The 23,597-nt window shown below is 41.2% G+C and overlaps 1 protein-coding gene across 4 annotated transcripts in view; it reads right to left on the bottom strand.

Annotated features, from left to right (window-relative positions):
* LOC137628810 (uncharacterized) overlaps positions 1 to 23,597 on the bottom strand; it is a 474,142-nt gene that overhangs the window by 372,406 nt on the left and 78,139 nt on the right. Inside the window, exon 1 of one of the 4 annotated variants that reach the window (XM_068360047.1) lies at positions 7,676 to 7,810. The exons of the other annotated variants lie outside the window; for them this stretch is intronic. The gene's annotated coding sequence lies outside the window, so the exon portion shown is untranslated. Of the gene's footprint in view, positions 1 to 7,675; positions 7,811 to 23,597 lie in introns of those variants that run through there. 4 annotated transcript variants of the gene reach the window in all.

Raw genomic sequence — 23,597 nt, 5'->3', positions numbered from 1 at the left:
ATATATATATATATATATATATATATATATCCTGAGTACCAATATGTGTCACGTTGATTAATGAATGAATCATTTTCTGAATGTTTTTCTAATATGCATTTACTTCTGCTGGGTTATGAGATTTTTTCTCTTATTATTTTTAATGTACTTAATGACGCGAATTTATTTTTTTTTTTTTTTATGATTAATGACTGATAACCAGATTCTATTTATTTTGGGATGTTTTGATGATTACATATGAGTTTGAAGTAGACAATGCCTGTTCAGGATTGTGGAGAGTTTGGTTTGATTAGATTGATTTTCAGTGGAGTTTTGTTTTTGCTTTTCCTTGAAAGTTAACGACCTTCTCTTTGTTTTAAAGTAATTTTATACTCCACAGACTCAGGAGAGTCTGGAGTCTGGTGGAGAAAGATTGGTCACGAGTTAATGGTTAAAGTAATTAATTAGATGGAAGTTTATATCAAATGGCCGTTAACTGAGTTAACTAATATTCAAGAAAAGCTGGCAGTTGTTGACCAGTGACATTCCCTCCACATTCCTGGGTTGTGAGAACATCACTGCCAATTTCTTGCTTGCGTTAGCTATTCGCTAACCAAGCACAAGTGTACTGAATTTGTTTCCACATCAACAGATACACTGGGGAGACGAGAACCGGCTGGGTGGAGTTGTATCACACGCCACTGCTACCCATATGCAAGATCAGACCTCAAACCACCTAGCAATGAGAACACTAAGTGGAGGGAGTAACGAGTGAGCAGCCATGAGTAGGTCCACGAGTCATGGTAGGCTTATATCAGCCATGGCTGGCGTCGACACAACAAGACCCCCAATATCTAACATTTTATATTGCATTAGTCATATTTATTTGCTATTCCCCTCTGTGTCTTTTCTCTCCGAATGTGTCTGTGAACTATAAAGTTTACCTATTGTTATCTACTACTTATGAGCATCAATAGTAGAATATTCAAGTAAATAGAAAGTCAATGAGACTTAGAGATCAGTTGATTATGTAATTAGAGACTCATATATTAACTTTGAAGACGATTTATGCTCATGTTATGCCAGTCACTTTAGACAATAAATCCCCTTTTCAGTATGAAAGGCATCTATTTTCCCTGCCTCTCATCATTTATTATTTAATTGTTACTAAAATCCAAGACACTAGATGACTTCTGGGAAGAAGAAAGTCTGGGTACTACTATATATAGGGAAAGTCGACAATGCACCCTTTTCCAGTAAAGGTACTTACTATTCACCTAAAACAGCACGTTGATAATGAGATGATTGTTGGCGAGGTAATAGCTGATAACGTGCGCTAGTGCGAACACTTACATCAGTGCATACAGGTAAGTTGTTGTCTACCTGTGCCTTGCTCCAGGCGCATAGCACAATGAGCACGCTAGAGAGGGATGCACTAGTGAGGGAGTGCACTAGCAAAGGAGTGCACTAGCAAGGGAGCACTCTCCTGAGCAGGTAGAGCCAACACATCTTGCATTTGCAAGTCAGAAAGGATGAATTTATCATAGTGAGCAGCGTAGCACGTTCTCCTCAGACAAAAGAGCTTGCCCGCCCACATCATTATGTAGTTGGGTGCACTGCAGAGGGCAAACCACATCCGCGAGAAAGGTGTTAGTGCATTACCCCACTAGAGAGTCATGGAGAGAAATTCTCTTGCTCGCCTTTTCCTCCGAAGGGGAAAAGTTGCTCAAACTACCTTCCTCGTAAGGGAAAGGAAAGGTGGTCAACTACTAAATGTTAGCTCGCACACAGTGAAGCAGGTTCTACCTCGCAAGAACTAGAAAACATTGGCGAAAACTCCTGAGAGCTTGACCTCGCAAAGTGACACGCGCTATGATGTGTCCTGAGGACATGGCAGCAAGGAGCAAGAACTGCAAGTAGTCGCCCAACTCCATCATCATCAAGCTCATAATAACATTACTCCAAAGCTAGAACAGGGCATGGATGAGTTCATTACCCTTCGGTGGAGTCCCTGGGGAGGAGACCACTTAGGCGGAAGTCGTTTCTCGCACAAACGGGATGGACGATCAACACCTGTGACCACTGTTGGTAGCTCTTTCACCAAGCAGAAAGGTTCTTGAACAGTAGTCATAGAGGGTAACTCTCCCCAGAAGGGTGAGTTGTCAAACAACTGTAGGCCGAGTAAACTCAAACAGAAGATCCACATTGTGAACTGTCCTTAGAATGTAGCCAAAGGTAGTCCCTGGGTTCACCATGGAGGGATCACCAAACAAGTAACCCTAAGACGTATTTGTCAGCAACTGCTCACATTGTTGTGGTGAGCAAGTGCTAAGGGCGAGACGGTCAGATAGGCAAGAGACTTGTTTGGTACAAGACCTATGGAGTCTCGAGACGGAAGATGTAAATCAACCCCTGGGGAGGCTATATACTTCTGCTTCATACCCAGAGGTAAGACCTCAAGTGGCCTTTCATTGCATGGAGAACTTGTGAGCCTAAAGGAAAGCCACAGCTGACAATACTGCATCAGTAGAGAGAGACATCCCTATGACTGCGGCCGGCGGTGCTTCGCTAGAGGAAGCAAAGGAGGCCCCGGACCACAAAGATTTCCAGGAGTCAAACGGATACCACTTGTAACTGACCTACTCCCAGGGGAAGCCAACCAAGCATTGTTAGTGTGGAGAGGTCAAGCCAACAGAGTACGATTGTTAGGTTTCGCCCCCTGTGAGGAAGAATCCTAGAGTGGAGAATCCCCCTTTTTTCTTCTTCTTCCGCCGCCTTCTGAACCTCATCCACTGGGAGGCCAACCACTTTCTACACTCACAACGTGGAAACACCTACATGCAAGAGTGTCCTCTACACTCCAAGGACGAGATGAAGGCGCTGCAACGGTGCCTTTTGATTCTGGGACAAACCAGCATGGTTTCAAATCCTCATGGGGAGAAACACCTGAAAAGAAAAAGGAATGGAATAATTGTAAGCCTTTAGGCCTGCTGCTCTTTAATCATATTATGGTTGAGAGATTTTTAGTGAAAGAGAAAGATAACGTCTTTACCGAGCCAAAATAAAAAGTGATGTTCTGTTACTAGTGATGGTATGAGTGGGATGGTTGATCTATCTCCCCTCTCCCTCTTTGCTAACCAGTGGAGGGTAGTTACACCTTGCAAAAGCTTTATGGTTAGTTTCAGCTATCACTGGAATATATCTCCACTGTAAAGACCATAAGGACTTGTATATAGTACCAGAGACCAATATTAGGAGTATGACCTCAACTGAGACAGGCCATTAAGATTTTGATAAGGTAAACACAGCTGGATGTAGGGTGGCAGGAAATCCCTGCCCACATGAGAAGTAGCACTCACCATTACTTTGATATTTGGCCTAGGGTGGAAGTGCTGTACAAGTTTTATAACGATCTCAGTTTTGTATTCTTAGGAAATATTATAGATTTTGAAATAATTTGTATTTTTTTAACGATACTAACCTATAGTTATTTACATTAGAGATATATTTTGGCAACAGTTGAAAAAAGCCATAAGACTTTTAAGCAAGATGTAACTGCCAACTATTACTTACTGGGGAAGAAGCAGAGGGTAGACGGGCCACCCCGCTCACACCAGAAATACTACAATTTGAAATTACGGACATGACTTCTTGTGATAAAGGTGATGGCAAACCAGTATTTGTGAATAGCTCAAGGTTTCTATATTAGGAAAAGTAATAATCATTTCCAAATTTGTTATTTGTTCTGGCACTATATACAAAGCCTTTTACTATTTAAAGTGGACACTCACCATTAAGTGGTTGGGTGTCCCAAGCCAACTGGCTGGTAACTTTTGCAGGGTGTGACTCTGTTTAAAGGCACTCTATCCCCTTACTAACTCGCACATCTATGAGACAGCTAACGGACTGAGCAATTTGAGCAAATGTGCTAGAACTAAGCACTAAGATTTGGCCAGGTAAATTTAATATTAGGACTAAGTTCCACACTTAATCCTAGACATTGCCATATTTCACCTCGAAAGGAGATTGGGGACATAATAAACAATATATGACATAAATCAGATTACACAATTGACAATAATACTCACCTGCTATTAGAGGAAGTCAGTTTGCTTTTCGGATGATGAAACCCAAACAGAGGGGAGAATGAAGAACATAGGGCCCAGTCACTCGCACATTACTTTTTAGGCTTCCACAGGGTAACATCTGCTCTCAACCGACTACTACTTGTCCAACAAAGAAGCTGAGGTGTGCTGTGAGTGTAGTTTTTCGTTTCGCATAGCTGCGTGTTAGACCAGCATCACAGAATAGTTCTTTTTGAACAGCAGGGATTTTCTAACACAACAAACGTTGTGAACTCTGCGTATACTGTCGGTAGCAGTGGGGTATGTTTGAAAGGTCTAATCGATCACATGTCTGATCCAGGAAGTAATCAAGTAGTTGATTCTCCTTTTGACTATCCCCGCACTAAAAAAGAGTATGTTGACCTTTGGATAAGCTCAGTGGTTTGTTTAAGATATTTCCTCAGAACCCTAGCAGGGCATAGTAACAGTTGATCTGGAATATAAGTTACTGAACAGAGAATCGGGGCCCAAATCTAGGATAAGCTACAACTGCATTTAGAGTCTTAGCCACAAACTCAGGGACGAAGCTGAATGTCACTTAACCCCCTCTTCTTGAAAGGGCAATATCATAGGACATACCAGGTCACTCAGTGAATCGTTTTACCGAATCCAGAGCTAGCAGAAACACATTATCCAAGATCAAGTTGAAGTCTGATGACTGATTAAGCTATTAGTAAGAGGAGGTCTGACTTACAATTGAAGCAAGTGCGCACAAAACTTCGTATGTGGAAAGATGATTCCATCGAGGAGGAAATGTTAACTCCACTTAATGTAAAGGCAAAGCTCAAGGCCGAGCTTTAGCCTTTCAAAGCCAAGACTGAGCAGAGCTTTTAATCCCTGGGGTACAGTAAGAAACCCCTCTATCATTGAGATAATGGCACTGAGAGGAGCAATACCCCATCTAGGACACCAACCACAAAAGATGAACCATTTCATATGATAGACAGCATAAGTTTCTGGATATCTTAAAGGTGTGAAGCAGTCTTGAAGCTACTACTTTAAGGAAGATCTTTACTTGTAGTTTGCCGAGCTACGTCAGTTGCTCTGTAAGCAAATGAAGAAGGTCCGAAAACTATTTTGCATGTTGCCATATTGGAACTATCAAGGTTATCGATTGATTGATTGATTTGGAGTTTTCCGGCATCCTTACATCTAATGTCGTCGACACCAATATCATTTACTGTGAATAGAAAATAAAAGGAAATTCAATTCAAAACAATGGAAGCAAAGATGTCCTTATAAAAGTTGAATAGATTTCAGAAGGCATGCTTCTAAAATAAATACAAAAATACCGCTAAAATAAAACGACAGATGATGTCCCAGAATCTTGGCAAGGAGGAACCTGCCATGCTCAACTCGAGCCTCAAACATATACGTATTTTGTAAGGTGCTAAAAGTGGGTATTCAGTTCACAAGTGCCTCACTGTCATTTGTACAAAACAGTCATCGAAATATGACTGGTGTTGGCCAGTCATATGAAACTCATGTGTCAACTGCATGTGATCAATGTGGAGATAACAAAGAGTAGTCTCTCACTTTCGGGGCATCATGTTATACCTCAAAGAAGATATAACATCCCATATTCCTTGAATCTTATTTCCTTCTAAACTAACCTAATGCAGTTGCCAATCAATATAAAACAAATTCTTAGTGTTTGGTAAGAAATCATTACAGAGGATGGGATACCTTCCTGGTAGCAACCTAGCTGCAGCATTCTTCGCTAGTAAATCTGTCTTCTCATTCCCAGACACACCTACATGTGCTGGAATGCAACAAAATTGAATTGTTATACCTCTCAGTTCATTAACAAAAAGCCACTCTAAACTATTAAAACTAAAGGGTTATTGGAATTATATAATTTTAAAGCTTGTGTGATACTTCTTGCATCACTAAAAATGGTAAAATTTCCCTCCACTTTTAAAACTACATTTTTTTCAATAGTTGTTAGTATGCCATATAGTTTTGGAGTGAATATAGATGTTAGAGGAAGTGCACCTCTACAATAAGAAGCATTACTATACACTCCAAATCCACCGCTAGCATTAGATTTGTAGCCATCAGTATATATAAAATTTGATTCCCTATGCTCTGCAACATATTCCATAAAAGGAAATCTGGTTTATAAGTTAGTCATATTTTTTTAATATCAATAAAATATTTACAGAAGGATATTTCTGATAATTTTCATGGAGGGGTTGATGATATATGAAATGAAAACACCTTAATTCTAGACATATCAAGATTGTGCACCAATTGCTCTACCTGAAAACAATAAGGTTGAGGGGATGTTAGGTATAATTAAAGATATCTGCAATACCTTACACGGTTTGCAGTTTGAAATGCGAAAGAATTAGGAAGTCTTTGCTTCCTAAACCAATGCTGAACAATAGATGGCTTTCAGTAAAGGTCTGATAGAAATTCTCCAGCGTCAAAAAGAAGGCTTGTGATGGGCGATATCGCATGCATTTCACAGCACACGCTTAAACTCTGACGGTATTTTTTTAATGTATATCTTGCTCTGCACCTCAGAGTTAACAAAATCTATTGAAACTAGTTATTTCATGAATTAAAAGGTTTGAAATTTTTTGACTTTCTTGCTTTAAAACACTTGTCTATAAAATCGCTTCTTTGTTGAAATAGGGTTAGTTGCATTCAACTTGCCTCTTCGTTACAACATAATGGCCCTCCTGCACCAATGGTGACCACTGGAGGACTTGCCCCTCTAGCCGTTACCCTCACTGCTGTGCCATAATGTTTGATGACGTCACCCACAGAACCAGATTCTTCCGCACATGCTACCTCATTGAAATTGCCACCCTTTGTTAGCAGAGAAGATTTTCCTGGTTTCAGCATGCTGAAGTTCAGTTGCGCATGAAGAGAGTTACTTAAAAATAAAAAAAAATATTCGGTTCTCACGTTAATCCCTTAGGACACATTCCCCAAAATCTCCGAAGGGTTTTGCAAAGAAAGGGTCACCCCAACAGCGTACGACACCCTCAAAACATACCTCCTGGAGCAGTACCCACCATCGACAGCAGCCCGTATAGCCAAGCTTTTTCAGCTCTCTCAACAACCTTTTTGGCATCAGAAGGTTCTATTCGCCCTCAGGGAAAGACCAGTATCACTAGCCTGCAACCTGCCTCAGACAGCTCTCCTCGTAAAGTGTATCTACTTCGTGCCCATTGGGTACATGGCTAGTGTCACTAGTCTGTAACATACCGCAGACTTCTCTCATCATGAAGTGTTCCTATTTCATGACCATTGGGTACAGCTGCTACCCAGACCTGTGCGCATTGCCATCCTCGATGTAGATATTTTGCCAATGAAGTACCAGATGATCAAAGTTGACTCCCTTCAAGACCTCCATCACCGCCTCCACTTTTGACAAAGAGGAACTATTCAACATCGACCAAAGCTAATGTGAAGTTGTAGGACACATATGCCCAACCCCTGACGTTCCAGAGTGGTGATGAAGCATCCTAACACCCTCATATACCACCCATTGCTCATGCCCTAACCACCAACCTCTCTAGCCACTAACTACCGCCCATCAGCTGCAGTTATATTACTACCTCTCAATTCATTCGATGGTGGGGCATGGAAAGTCAGCTTGCTCGGACACGAAAGTGGCTGAAGCCTTTGTCAAGACGTTCGATGTGTTGACTATCAAGGAAGGCTGCAGTCCCCAGTAAGTCTTCAACTGAGATGAAACTGATTTGACTCCTGCAAAGAAATGTGAGAACAGTTATTAGTAGCCAAAAAATGTAAGTCATCACTTGTGGAGGTGGCCTCCACTGTCACTAATCTTTTCTTTTTACATGATACAGGTACAGGTGTGAGATTTTTGGGTGACACAGTTACTTGCCATTCTCTTTTGCCAAGGCCACTCTCCAGGAGATAACATAGTCAGTCTAAGTCTGCTGACACCCACCTGCTAGCTGCCAATGGGTCTGGGATACTCTGGAAATGCCAAATATAAAATAAAGTTTCTAGTTGCTGACATCAAATTGCCAATCCTCAGTACAGATTTATTCTACATCTCAATCTCCAAGATAATGTTGCTCAGTGAAGATTAGTCAACGCGCACTCATATTTGACACCTCTTCAACCCTCCCCCTCCAACATTGCTCTTCATATCTATGCGCCCACTAATGCGTAACCCCACCTCCTCGTGTCGTACTCAGAAGAATTTCGTCCAGATATTCGCCAAAAGGACACGTTTCCGGCCAAAGCTAGATATTTATCACCATATCAAGATGACGACAGATTCAGGCATCTGGCACCAGATCATCTGGCAGATTCTAAAAAAAAAAAAAATTGCTGAAATGGAATAAATAGGCCGTTAAGAAAAGCCCTAAAGCCCATAGTCGTTACCCTTACACATAGTCATGAAGAAAGATTGCTCTCTGTGTACGTGTGAGGAGTAGAGGCGCCTGAGCATGCAGAAAAAACTGGATTACCACCCCTCCCAAACATCGCTGATGTAACCTTTTACTTGCACAAAACAAAGTTTTTTTTCCAAGATAGACCTCTTGAAGTATATCATCAGGTGACCATGAACTCAGAAGACACCCCCAAAACTGCCCTCACCCCGTACTTTGGTACATACAATTTCAATTACTCCTGTTTTGGCCTTCATAACGCAGAGGCCACTATTCAACGCCTCATGGAAGTCATCTTAGGGTAGCACCCCCCCCCCCACCCTCCGTGTATGTCACATGGACGACACACTTGTGTTCTCTTCCTTTATTGAGGAACACCTCAGTCACCTACGCATTGTACTTGACCACCTACAACAGAATGGCCTTGTGGTCCAGTACGACAAGTGTACCTTCTGTAGCAGCGAAGTATCGTTCTTTGGACACTGTATCACTTCTGAACCATTCCACCTGCTCCCTGAGAAGGTAGCAGGCGTTCAGAACTTTCTCACACACTCAGCCGTCAGAGCACAGAAAGAATTCCTTGGCCTCATAAACTGTAATCACCATTTCCTGTCTGCATTGCCACCACTCTTGCCCTCCTCCACGTCTCCCTCAAGAGCAAGACCTGAAGTGGGGTCCCCTTCAAGAAATGGCCTTCTGAAGCGCAAAGAATGCTCTATTAACCACCAGTGATCCCACTTTTCCCATGCCACATGCCCCTCTCCTGTTCTTCACCGATGCCAGGGACTTCGTTATTGGTGCGGTACTCAAGCAAGTGGTCAACAGTTGCCCCCTCCCACATTGACCTTCTTCAGTAGAAAACTGTACAAGGTGGATTTCGGCTACTCCACCTTTCGACCACGAATTCCTGGTGGTACGTTTGGCCGTCTATCATTTTCACCACTTCTTAGAAGGTACGACTTTTGTCAATCACAAGGACCACATTACTTTGGTGCACTCCATCCCTGGACAGTGTGACATCTGGTCTGCCTGTCAATGCCAACATCCTTCCACTGTGGGTGAATACAATTGCACCCTTTAACATGTCACTGAGAAAATGAATCTGATTGCCAATGACCTGTCAAGAAACACATTGACTGTCATTTCCCTGAAATTAGATTAAAATGCCTTGGTAGAACCCTAAAGAAAAGATTCAGAATACCAAGCATGTAGGACACCCTGAACATCCCTACTATGGGAAGATGTCACCTTTGACAACGCCAACATCAACCTTCTCTGTGACATCAGTACTGGTAGACCACGACCATGGATATTTGCTCCCATGTGCTGTAAGGTTCTAGATTTTATTTATGGCCTTTCACATCCCTCGTGCCGATCTACTGCACAGCTACTGAAGACGAAGTTCATTTGGCACGGCCTTACTAAAGAGGCTAATGATTGGGTCAGCGCCTGCATTTCGTGCCAAACTTCAAAAGTACATAGACACAAGGATTCACGAGAGGAAAACCTTTCCTCAACATCAGCGTCGTTTTACCCACATTCACATCAATGCAGTGGGCCCCTTACCCACATTACAATGATATAGTTAACCATTTCCCATTATCGACCGCTCCAGTCATTGGCATAAAGCCATTTCCATGGAATCTGCAACCTCTGCCTCATATACAACTGCCTTACTCTAATGATGTATAGCCATATTTAGTATCATTGAGCTTATTATTCCTGACAGGGGTAAGATTTTCACCTCTCAATTGTGGACATCATTAAAGAATATCCTGGGAATCACCCTACATCAGACAACTGCCTACAATCCTGCTGCCAAAGGAATGGTTGAACGTTTTTATCACACCCTCAAAGTAGCTTTAATGTCACGCTTCTGAAAAATAAATCTGTTGTCATGAATTCTACCTAAAATTTTAAGAGCCATAAAGAGTTATATAAACATTATCAATATTAAGATCGGGATGTAGGAGAAACTGTTCTAGACCTTCTTACTGTTATACTTTGAGTTTTGTTTGGATTCAACTTCCTCCTCCATAATTGGATCCATGTAATAATTTTAGCAAATTTACTATTGAAAGATTCAGAAATCAAAGATCTAAGTTCATTAGATGGAATTGGTGCGAAGAGAGCAGCATCCTCTTCATATGCAACGAGTTTGTTTTCTAGGCAAAACTACATGTCATGTGTATATAGTATTGTTATGGATTAACATAACTTTGTATTTGATTTTTATCAGCCTTGTTTCTACATTTATTTGTTTTATGCAAAATTAGTGTAAAAATTCTAGTTTATGAGGCGGTATTTATAAATTTAAAGTTTTTTCTGTTGAAATGCTGTTTTAACCTCCTCCCCGTTCATTTTATAATCTATAAGTGTCTAGTTTAACACTTTGTTTTCTTTTCTGTGTTTTCCGAGTCCTTGGATGGACAGAGACACCGGTGTTTACCAGTGAGGAACTCCAGGTTTCCAAGACACACTTCAGCAGCGGGTTTGTGAGGCTTTTACGAGGATTGCAACACCAACGTTCAACGTTTTTTAGCAGGTGCATTTCTGCCCCTTGCGGTGTTTTGCCATTCCTTTGTGTTTTCTTCTGCATCTGCAGGGCCAACGCAGAGATCCCGGCCTTGAGGTGGACTCAGGAGAGACACCCCCGTTGATGCATCCTCGCCATGGTCAGCTGCAGGGGCTTTGGAGCTCGTTTGAGTCATGTAGGGAGACAGCTGCCAGGTCGGAGCCATCTTTAATCTTTTTTGTTAGATTGGGACTCCATTTCCTCCCTTTAATGAGGGATCTTATGGATCTGTACTGCATACAGTAGCAGAGTGCCATTCGAGCCGCTACCTTATTTGGAGGTGTGGCTGTGGTCTTTCTCCAGCCTCAAAGAGTGTGAGAAAATTCACGCATTTAGTGTTTTTTTCTTCAAATTTTAAGTTTTTTCTTTGACTCTCTCTAGTTGAGATTGTGGTGTTTCCCTTAGTGGGATTTTATTACTTATCAATTGTGTGTGTTTAGCAATTTAAATATTATTTGACTCTCTCTTGTTGAGAGTGTGTTGTTTCCCGTTTGGGAATTTTTTTCATTAATGGTTAAGTGTCAATTAATAATTAATAATTGGTTAAAATGTTCAGGTAGTTATTTGTTAATCATTAATTGTTGATTGTTTATTGTTAAGTTGTTAAATTGTTAGATAGTCACAAGATTGGCTTTTCAGAAAAAATTGTTGTTAATAAATATTGTCAAGTTTTCCCAAGTGTTTTCGTAACCAATGACCAGTTTTATGACGGATATAAAATCTATCACTGTCCTCCCTATTTGTGCAATACGAACTTGCACCATATTTGGCGACCATGACAGGATAGGGAGCTCAGGGTATCCGGTATTTTGGTCGGTGGAGCGACGCTCGAGTGGACTCTTCAATATTTTTTTTTCTTTTAGCATTGTCTTTCTCCCTTGAATAGATTTTATGTTTTACAAAATGGAGGGATTAATTTTTGATTCAGCTGAGTTTTTACGATCAGCTGATTGCCTCAAGTAATTGCCCCTTCTAAGAAAGAAACAATTAGTGGAATGAGCTAATTGGTTGGGTGTTTTGCGTAAGACGGGAGACACCAGAGCAGAGATGTTGGATTTAGTTAAGGATAAATTAAAACAGGAGTTAACTAAAGCTGGACATTCAGAGAGTGTGAGTGAGGTAATAGGTGATAGTAAGGAGAGTTCGAGTGAGGGTTTTGAAGAGAACAAAGTAAGTATGAGGGCTGGTCTAACTCTGTTTGAGGAGCCTCCTGTAGTAGGTATCATTTACGGGGGTCCAGCAAATTTTTCCCAGGTTATGGGTAATTTGTCCTTTAATCCGTTTTTGCCCCCACCCCCCCCCCCCCCCCTGATTCTCTACCTGTAAAATCTGAGGTCCCTGTTAATGCGTTGGGTGATTCCAAGGAGGAGAAGGAATTCAACCTTATTTGTAAGTGTATAGAGTTAAAAAAAATGGAGTTTGAGGAGAACGAGCGGGTAAGGCGCCATGAGTTGGAGATGGTGAAATTAAATATAGAGATGGCTAGGTTGCAGGGGGCCAATTTAGTAAGTTCCCCTAAAAGGGACTACCAAGGTAGGTTTAATATAGGTGCTGCACTAAAGTTGGTGCCGGTGTTTGACAAAAAGGATCTCCCTGAGTTCTTCGAGGCATTTGAGTATTTGGCCTCCCTATTGTCTTGGCCCGCAGAAATGTGGACTGTATTAATACAGTGTAGGTTAGTGGGCAAGGGAATGCGGGTGTATAATGCCTTGGAAGAGGGAGTAGCTCGGTATTACCAGAAGGTAAAACCCTTAATTTTAAAGTCTTACGACTCGGTCTCAGAGGCCTACCGCCTCCGGTTTCGTAACTATACGAAACACCCTGCAGAGTCTTTCGTAGAGTTTACCCGCGTCAAGGAGGAACAGTTCGATGACTGGGTGATAAGTCGTCAGATTGGCCCTTTCGCTGTGTTATGTGAACTGTTGCTCCTTGAGGAGTTTCAGAAGGCCTTTAGCAGGGAGTTGAGAGTTCACCTGGAGGAGGTAAAAAGTGTGAAATTGAGTAGTGCCGCTAAGTTAGCAGATGAGTTTGTATTGACTCATCGATCAGGTAGCGGTAGTTTTAGTTATAAAACTTTAAATAATCAAACATCTTGCTCCCCTAATAGTGGCAGGAGAGGGGAAACCTCCTCATCGACTCCCCATATCCCCAAGAGTGATAATGTTATTTTTAAATCGTTTTCAGGTAATAGGCATGTGGGTAGTCCAAGGAAGTCCTCCTCCCCCTAAAGTTTTGCTAATAAAGACTTCCCAGGTGGCGGAAATAACAGATACAATGGGAATAGAAGCCCAGGCCATAAAGGAAGCTGTTATTGGGGCAACAAGCCTGGGCATTTCCAAAACCAGTGCAAAGTTCATAGGATGTACCTAGAGCGAAATAATCAAAGTCCCGTAGCCTTGGTTAGTGATAAGTCAGAGGTTAGTAGTCGTGGTCCTTTAGATATACTGCCAGTAGATAGTAGTTCAGTAAATAGTAGTAAGCCTAAAGTTTCTAATCCCCAATCATGACTCAAGTACACCAAATATGTGTGGCCTGAAAAGCTGATTTTTGACTCAGGTCATTAGTCCTGAAGAGGGCTTTAAATGGTTTTGAGAAATATACTGGAAATTTTTTACTGTTGGGAGGTTTTCCGGATTCAGTTGTGTCTGCTCCTTTGGTTAATGTCCGGATGTTTATTCCAGGATATGATCGCGTCACTAAGTTGGCTGTGGTGGATAGTCTACCTATTCCGGGTATAAATGGTATCCTGGGAAATGATATGCTGGATAGTGAAGGACAGGAGTTGTTCCCTATATTATCAGCAGATGCTAGTCCCGTGGCTGTTATGACTCTGTCCGCAGCAACATCAGCTAATTTACTTGATGTAGATAGCGATGATGACTTAATGTTAAGTAGTGTAGCGTTAGATGTTTTAAGGCCCAGGCCAATAGAGAGTAGTTGTAATGAAGCAGTTAATATGAAACTTGATTGGGATAGAGCTGCTTTTATTAAAGCTCAAAAGGATGAATTTAATTTTGATTTGGGTGATGTTGAGGATCTGACTAAACCTACGTTTGGAGTTCTAAAGGGTTTACTATATTGGTTTAGTCATCCCAGATCTGATAATTTGAATAGAACTGGTCGGGTGGAACAGATTGTGGTACCTTCTCAATTTAGAAATTGTTTTGGAGTTCGCTCATACTAATTTTTTTTCAGGTCATTTGGGTGTGTTAAAAACTTTTCATAGTCTGGCTATGTATTCTTGGTGGCCTGGAATTAAATTGAGTGTGAATCAGTTTATCAGTGTGTGAGACTTATCAGGTTATGGGTAAACCAAATCAGCAGATCCTTAAAGCCCCATTGCATCCTATATCCGCTATAGGCGATCCTTTTTCTGAGTTAGTAATTGATGTGGTAGGTCCCATACCCAAAACTGAAAAAGTTTACTTATATTTAATAACTATCATGGATAGAGCCTCTCGCTTTCCCAAAACTATACCTATGAAGCGTATTACTTCCAGAATTATCCTTGAAAAATTAATGGATTTATTTTTCAGGTATGGTCTCCCTCTTGTAATTCAGACTGACTGTGGGACGAATTTCACAAGAAAGTTATTTAGGGGTAAGTGTGCTGAACTGGCCATTCAGCACGTTACCAGCGTACCATATCATCCGGAGAGTCAAGGAGTGGTGGAAAGGTTCCACCAGACCCTTCAGTCCATCCTGAAGAAACATTGTTATGATCATGATAGTGATTTGGACAAAGCCCTCCCTTTTGCCCTCTTTGCTATCGGGAATCACCCTAACTCTTTCACTGGTGTAGCTCCTTTCAAGTTGGTGTTTGGGCACAAGGTCCGTGTACCATTGGAAATTGTTTTTGAAATGCTCAATTCCAACTGGAAGGAGGAAATAAATGTGAAAGGGTTTGTGGAAGACTTGAAGGGAAGAATAGTTAGTGCCTGGAAGTTTGCCAGGGAAAATTTGGAACGGTCCCAGTCATTAATGAAGAACAACTTTGACAAAAAGGTAAAGGTACGGTCATTTGAACCTAGGGAGTAGGTTTTTGTGGTGAGTGTGGACCCAGATAGTTTTCTCAAACCAAGATATAAGGGACCTTGGAAAGTTTTGAGGAAACTGTCAGAGGTTAACTATGAAATTGAAGTTACCGGTTAAAGCCGTAAATGTAGAATATTGCATGTTAATCGTTTGAAACCTATATTGGTAAGCAAGGTAATCCATTAGCAATATTATCCGAGCCTGTGTCCGTGGTATTGGATGTGTCTCCCGAGGACTCTGACGAGTTAGGGTGTCAGTTTTCTTCGGATATTTGGGGTGGAAGTATGCAAAATTTGGAGATGTTAAAAAGTAGGTTAGATCATTTAGATATTAACAAACGGGAAGATGTTCTTAATTTAATTTATTCCTTTACAAATCTTTTTCAGGATGCTCCAGGTAGGACAAATATTTTGAGTCATGACGTTGATGTAGGTGATGCTTCCCCTGTGAAGCAGAGTCCTTACCGGTTGAAGCCTGTAAAGTGGGATTTGGTCAGTAAAGAGATAGAGTATATGTTGAAACAACCTTATTCAACCATCAATAAGTCCCTGGAGTTCTATTGTATTAGTAAAGAAAGCTGACGGTATGTTTTGCATGTGTGTGGACTACCGTAAAGTGAATGGCCATACGAAAAATTATTCTTTTCCTCTCCCTCGCATTGATGATTGTCTGGATCGGATTGGTTCTGCCAAATTTATTTCTAAGTTGGGTCTTTTAAAGGATTATTGGCAGGTTCCTTTGGCCGACAGAGCTCGTAAAATATCTGCCTGTGTCATTCCGTTTGGCCTATAAAAGTGTAACGTTATGCCTTTTGGAATGAAAAATGGCGCATGTACTTTTCAAAGGCTCATGAATAGGGTAATTTGTGGTTTGAAAGGAGTGCAAATTTATATTGATGACTTGGTAGTATATAGTAATGACTAGGATATCCACATGGTAAGGTTACGTAAGATTTTTTAAGCCCTTTGGTCTGAAGGGTTAGTTATTAATTTGGCTAAGTGCAAATTGGGTCAGGCCAGGGTTTGTTATCTGGGTCATGAGGTTGGTTTAGGTCAGGTGGCCCGAAACAAGCTAATCTCGAGGCCATTATAAATTTGAAAAGGCCTGGTAACATTAAAGAGGTAAGAAGAGTGCTGGTTATGACGGGTTATTACCGCAGATTTTTGCGTAATTACTCTGATCTTGCTCAGCCTGTTACTAGTTTATTAGAAAAAGGAAAAAAGTTCTGGTGGTCGGATCAGTGTGAAGAATCTTTTGATAAACTTAAATCAGCGTTAATTACTAACCCAATTTCAATTTCCCCAGAATTTCAGAAGCTTTTTATTATAGCAGTAGATGCCAGGGGCGTTTGCATTGGAGGTGTCCTTTTTCAGAGAAAGGAGAACGGTGTTCATCCTGTGTCTTACTATAGTAAAAAGCTTCTGGCTGGTGAAAAACGTTACTCCACTATAGAAAAGGAAGATCTTTCTTTGGTCCGAGCTCTTAATTATCTCAAGCCATATGTGACAAATTTTTCTTTCCCGACTGAGAAATAGACAGATCACAATCCACTGGTTTTCATCGAGCGGATGAAGGGAGTGAACCACAGGATTCTGCGCTAGGCCCTTTTTCTACAGGAATTCAATTTGGTTATAAAACATGTTAAAGGGACTGCCAACAAAATTCCTGATACACTTTCTAGAGTTTAGTGTACTAGCTTGATCCTTCTCAAACGCCGCCTTGATCGTTTCTCCATTTAATGTTGTATGGAAAAATTTTGTTGGGATGTAGTTCTGTTTAAAATAAAACTTTGTAGAAAAAGTTTGGGAGTTTTTCTTTTCGGGGTATACACTCTAGTGTTTTCTAAAGGCTCCTCTAAATTAATTATTGGTTTGTTTCGATACACTAAGACTTTTGATTGTATATTATATATATGACTTTCTGGGCTATGATGCCGGTGTATTGTAGATTAAGGTGTATGTTTTTGGGCGTACTGGTAAGTTTATTTAGGTTTAGTTAGGTCTGTCTCCATAAAGTAGGAGATTTTTGACGAAGTACGGTAATAATCGATCTTTGAAATAATGGTAAGCTATATAAAGCTCTTGGTTTGTATTTTTTAGGGGTACTTTCTGTTTGGTGTTAGGTTTATTATGTATTACTAATGGTTCTTACTTTACAGGTGCATTTCCATTTATATATAAAAAAAAAATAATTTTTCTGTTTAATTCTTTTTTTCTTCGGGGAGGAAGATATCATGGATTAACGTAATTTTCTATTTGATTTTTATCAGCCTTGTTTCTACATTTATTTGTTTTATGTAAAATTAGTGCAAAAATTCTAGTTTATAAGGCAGTATTTGTAAATTTAAAGTTTTGTCTGTTGAAATGCTGGTTTAACCGCCTTCCTGCTCATTTTATAATTTATAAGTGTCTAGTTTAATGCTATGTTTTCTTTTCAGTGTTTTCCGAATCCTTGGATGGAAACCGGCTTTTACAAGAATTGCAACACCAACGTTCAACGTTTTTTAGCAGGTGCATCTCTGCCACCTGCGGTGTTTTGCCATTCCTGTGTATTCTCTTCAGCATCCGCAGGGCTGACACAGAGATCCCGGCCTTGAGGTGGACTCAGGAGAGACACCCCCGTTGACGCATCCTCGCCATGGTCAGCTGCAGGAGCCTTGGAGCTCGTTGGAGTCATGTAGGAAGACAGCTGCCAGGTAGGAGCCATCTTTAATCTTTTTTGTTAGATTGGGACTCCATTTCCTCCCTTTTATGAGGAATCCTATTGAGCTGTACTCCCTACAGTAGCAGAGTGCCATTGGAGCCGCTACCTTATTTGGAGTGTGGCTGTGGTCTTTCTCCAGCCTCAAAGAGTGTGAAAAAATTCATGCATTTAGTGTTTTTTTCTTTAGTTTTTAAGTTTTTTCTTTGACTCTCTCTAGTTGAGAATGTGGTGTTTCCCTTCGGGAGATTTTATTAATTATCAATTGTGTGTGTTTAGTAATTTAAATATCATTTAACTCTCTCTCGTTGAGAGTGTGTTGTTTCCCGTTGTGGAATTTTTGCATTAACGGTTAAGTGTTAATTATTAATTATTAATTGGTTAAAATGTTCATGTAGTTATTTGTTAATCATTAATTGTTATTTGTTTTGTGTTAAGTTGTTAAATTGTTAGGTAGTCACAAGGTTGGCTTTTCAGAAAAATTGTTGTTAATAAACATTGTTAACTTTCCCAAGTGTTTTCGTAACCAATGACCAAATTTATGACGGATATAAAATCTATCACTGCCCTCCCTATTCGTGCAAAAAGAACTTTCACCGCGACCCGACAAGGGTCGTGACAAATATGAAAAGTAATTGGTCAATAACACCACCCTTAGGAACACCAGATATCACAATCCTATACTCATTATTGTTGTCATCAACAACACCTCTTTGTGACCTATTACTTAGAAACTCAGCAATGATGCTAGGAAGACACCCACCCACTACCAAATCTTTGACTTTGAAAACAAGGACATCATGAATAAGAAGGTCAAAGGCAGCACTAATATGAAGGCCAATCATACGAACTTCCTGACCACAAGGAAGAGATTTCTGTACATTATAGGAGATTGTAAGGATATCACATGCCTCAAGATCTTTAATAAAGTCATGAATGCAAACTAAGGAACAGATGATTGCCTTCTGCAAACCTGTTTAGACGTTTGATCAAAAGACGTATAAAAACTTTAGGTAATATGCGAGTTATGGAAATTGGTCATTAATAAGTTGCACTTCAGCTACCACAAAAACATTTATATAATGGAGTAACATTACCGATTTTCCAACAACGGCTTAAAGCTCCTCTTTTTGCTAAATTGCACAGAATAATAGTTAAATTTAGAGCTAAGAAATTTGCAATCTTTATAAAACAAGCAAAGGAAAAATAACATTTGGGTCTACACCTCCATAAGCATCAATGTCCCTCAAGAGAGCTGCATTTTCATGAGATTGAAAAGCTAAACTAGTTATTTTAGCCTTTGGAAACAAGAATGAGGAAATCAACTTTCTCATCACTCTTGCATCTTACGTGGATCACACACGCTTGTACACTGTAATCGTTTTTCTGTTTTTTGTATATTATCGTTATCGCTCTCCCTTAACACTGATAAGCTGTTTATGCCTGTATTTTCCTGCATCATTGTATTTGATTTTATTTTTTTTTGCCATTCTTAACTGGAACTGGTTGAAAATACACCCATGCTTCGTACAAATAAAGTTGGTTGCATTTGACTAGTCTCTCAGTTGTCTCCTATTGGCTCACTCGCACATTGGTGACCAGCGGAGTGACCAGCTTCCTCCCGCTCACCCCTCACTTCTATGTATTACCGTTTGATGATGCCACCTTCCGACACTGACTCTACTAGGAACACCACATCCCTAAAACTACCGTCCTTCCCAGCATAGAACTGTTCGCCTGGTTCCAGCGTGCTGAAGTCCAGCTTTACAACAAGGGCGTGAGTCAGTTAGGCACCAAAACAGATTACGTTCTCACGGCCATCCCCGAGGACACTTTCCTGGAAATATCTGATTGGCTGTGCTAGCAAGGTGACACACCATTAACATATAATGTCCTCAAATCATACCTCCTTGGGTAGCATTTGCCATCACCAGCCGCCAGTATAGCAAAACTTTTTCAGTTCTCTCAACATCCGTTGAGGAACCAAAAGGCTTCCTTTACCCTCATGGTAATGAATGGTATTTCTCACCTGCAACTTGCTGCAGATGGCTCCCTTCATGAAGTTAATCTACTTCATGCCCCTTGGGTATGGCACCTACCCGAACCTGTACGTGCTGCTATCTCCGATGTTGATATTTTGCTCATGAAGGATCTGATGACCAAATTCGATGCCCTTATGGACAGTCACTTCACCGCCTTTTTCTCAATGCCTGTACTCTTGACAAAGTGGACAACTATTGAACATTGACCGAAACTGACATGAGTGCCGTAGGACACAGAAGTCCACCCCTTAACGTGCAGTGAAAAAGCCTCCCAATAGCCATATATACCACCCTTTGCTTGCGCCCCAACCAACAACCTCTCCAGCCACTTACTGAAGCTCATCGGCCGCAATTATGGTATTATTACTCCAAATTCGGTGCTGCTAAGAAATTATATGGGAATTGTTGTCAGTGGCTAAAATATGTGAAAGTAGGCCATAGCTTGTGGCAGTGGCCTTCTATGTTAGTAATCTTTTCTTTTCACATGAAGCAGGTATAGGATGCAAATTTTGGTAGACACGGGTGCTTGCTGTTCTCTTCTGTCAAGATCATCCTCCAGAAAATGACAGTGTGTCTAAGTCTACCAACATCTGCCTGGTAGGTGCAAACAGCTCTACGATACCCACCCATGGTTATGAAACCCTCACAGTATCATTTGGTAGTTTCTTGTTACTGATGCACAATCCTATTCATCGCTGCAGATTTCCTCTCACATTTCCACTTCCCTGTCGATGTAACTCACCGACAGTTAGTCAACGTGGATTCGTACTGTTCAACGCCTCTCCAGCCAGCCCCCTCTGACCTTATTCTCCACATCAGCGCACCCCCGGATGTCTATGCCCACCTCTTTACATCTTACCCAGAAGTTTCCCATGCAGAAATTCATCAAACGACCACTGTTCCCCTGAAACACAGTTTTCATCACCATTTCGAGACGATGGGGTTCCAGTGTTCGCCAGATTCAGACATCAGGCACTGGATGGTTTGGCAGCCATTAAACAAAATGGAGGAAATAGGTCTTTGCCAAAAGGCCTGAAGCTCATGTTTGTCACCCTTACACACATTTTTAAAGAAAGATAGCTCTCTGCGTATGTGTCGGGATTACAAGCTCCTAAGCATGCAGACAGAACCAGATCACTACACCCTCACAAATATCGCCGACGTGACCTCCTACATGCACAAAGCAAAGGTTTCCTCCACGCTTGACCTACTGAAGAGGTATTATCAGGTGCCAATTAACCCAGAAGACATCCCCAACACCGCAAGACTAACCCCTGTTTTGACCTTCGTAATTCTGGGGTAACTTTTCAACGTCTCATGGACGGCATCTTATAGGACCTCTCGTTCTGTGCAGGTTACGTGGACGACATACTTGTGTCCTCTTTCTGCAAAGAGGAACACCTTCATTTACGCATTTTGCTCAACTGCCTGCAACAGAACGGCGTTGTAGTCTGGTACGACAACTGTACCTTTGTTGACAATGAGGTAACATGCCCTCGAACGCCAAAGCACTGCAAGAATTTTTGGAGAAGATCAATTATTATCAACGTTTCCTTTCAGCCATGACCACCACTATTGGCCCCCCTCTACGCCTTTCTCAAGGGCAAGTCAAAAGACCTGAAGCGAGGTACCCTTCAAGAAGCAGCCTTCTTCAACGCAAAGAATGCCCTATCAACCGCTGCTGCTCACATTTTTCCCTTGCCACATTCACCTCTCCTTCTATCCACTGATGCCAGCAACATCGCTATTGGGGCAGTCCTAGATCACGTGGTTTGTGGCTCACTCCGCCAATTGGTCTTCTTCAGTATAAAAATGTCGAAGGCGGTACCTTCGACTGCGAATTGCTGGTGGTGCACATGGCTGTCCATCACTTTTGACACTGCTTAGAAGGTACCCCCTTTGTCATTCGGTCGGATCATATGCCTCTGGTGTATGCCTACACTGATCAGTCTGATGCCTGGTCCTCCAATCCACGCCGATATCTTTCCACGTTGTCTGAATACAACTATACCTTTTTGCATGCACCTGGGTAAATGAATCCCAATGCCGATGCCTTGTCAAGAAACACATTGGCTGCCATTCACCTGGGATTGGATTAAAATGCCTTGGCAGAATCCCAACGAACAGATCCAGAGTAACAATCATGCAGGACATCCTGCACATCCCTCTGTTAGGAAGACGTCCCTCTCGATGACTCCAATGCCTACCTCCTTAGTAGACCTAAACTGTGGATACCTTCACCCATGGGCTAACAGGTGTTTAATTTTATTCATGGCATTTCACAGCTCTTACACCGTTCTTCTTCACAGCTACTGAAGACAAAGTTTATTTGGCATTGCATTACTAAGGATGCTAAGGATTGGGTCCGAGCCTGTACTTCATACCAAACCTCATAAGTATATCGACACATGAATTCAGGAGTGGGCACTTTTCCTCTACCACAGCGGCCCTTTGCCCCTATCACAAGGATATAGTGTACATCTGCTTTACTCTTAGGATGGATAGAGAAACTTAGTATCCCTGAGCATATTACTTAAGAAAGGAGCAACACTTTCACCTCCTAACTGTGGACATCATTAGCGAACCTCCTACAACCCTGCTACGAACAGAATGGTTGAACATTTTAATCGTACTCCCAAAGCAGTTTTGAATTCCCACTGCAAGGACTCCAAATAGTTTACCCAGCTTCCTTTGGTCCTCCTGAAGATGCCATAGATGTCTCGGAAGCTGAAATGGTATGTGGTGACCCGTTTGTCATTCCTGCCCCTACATAACATTATGGGAAAATTTACTCCATGCCGCCAGACCTTCAAGCCTAAGCTAAACAACACATACCAACAGATCTGCACTCATCAACTTATGTTTTCCTGCATGATTACACTAGCAAGCCACCTTTAATGCCCCATTACACAGACCCTTTCCTTGTGATTCGTTGTACTCTCAAAGCATTCCTTCTCAACCTGCGTAGCAATGAAGACTGGATCTCAATTGATTGCCTAAAACCAGCATATCTCCTGATAGATGACGCCCCTATAATCTGCCTCATAAGAGCAGGGTGCCCTATTTCACATATATGTCTTTTTTATGGGGGGAGCCCTGTACTGCAAATGTATCACATACACTCTTGCATTGCAACGGTACTTTTTTTTTTTTTTTGTATATTGGTGTTATCGCTCTCTCCTTGCAATAATAAGCTTTTCAGGCCTGTATTTTCCTGTATCATTGTGTTTTAATTTTTGTGCCGTTCTTATCAGGAATGGGTTATATATATAGGCCTGATCTGTCAAAAAAAAAATTAGCTGTATTCGACTAGTCTCTCAATCACCTCCTAATGGCTCGTTTGCATACACTGCTCACTATTGAATACATCACCAAAAAGGTTTGCCTTTGCCTTTTGTCAGTGATTTTATGAGCCATCTGCTTTAAGCAAAGGAGGAACTGTTATGTCCACACCAAAGAGTGTAGATTTACGGGTGGCCCACCAATTATGTTCCTGACTTGTACCAGATAGGGGTTCTTTTATGGTTGAATTATATCCCTTGTCAGTTAAAACATAAACGTTTTCAATAAAAGCCCCAAGCTTAGTATAGTTATTCCATGTAAAATCTGATCTGTTACCCTTCCAAAGATGATAGGCCTCCTGTTTCCCAAAATAAGCACGTCTACAATCATCATTGAACCATAGCTTGTCTCTCGCTTAGTACTTTAGTACACGAGAAGGAATAAGCCTATTAATTATATTGACTAGATTCTCATTCAA

The sequence above is a fragment of the Palaemon carinicauda genome, chromosome 36 (genome assembly GCF_036898095.1).
Source record: "Palaemon carinicauda isolate YSFRI2023 chromosome 36, ASM3689809v2, whole genome shotgun sequence".
Taxonomy (NCBI): Eukaryota; Metazoa; Arthropoda; class Malacostraca; order Decapoda; family Palaemonidae; genus Palaemon; species Palaemon carinicauda.
This window is presented reverse-complemented; position numbering and strand designations above follow the sequence as displayed.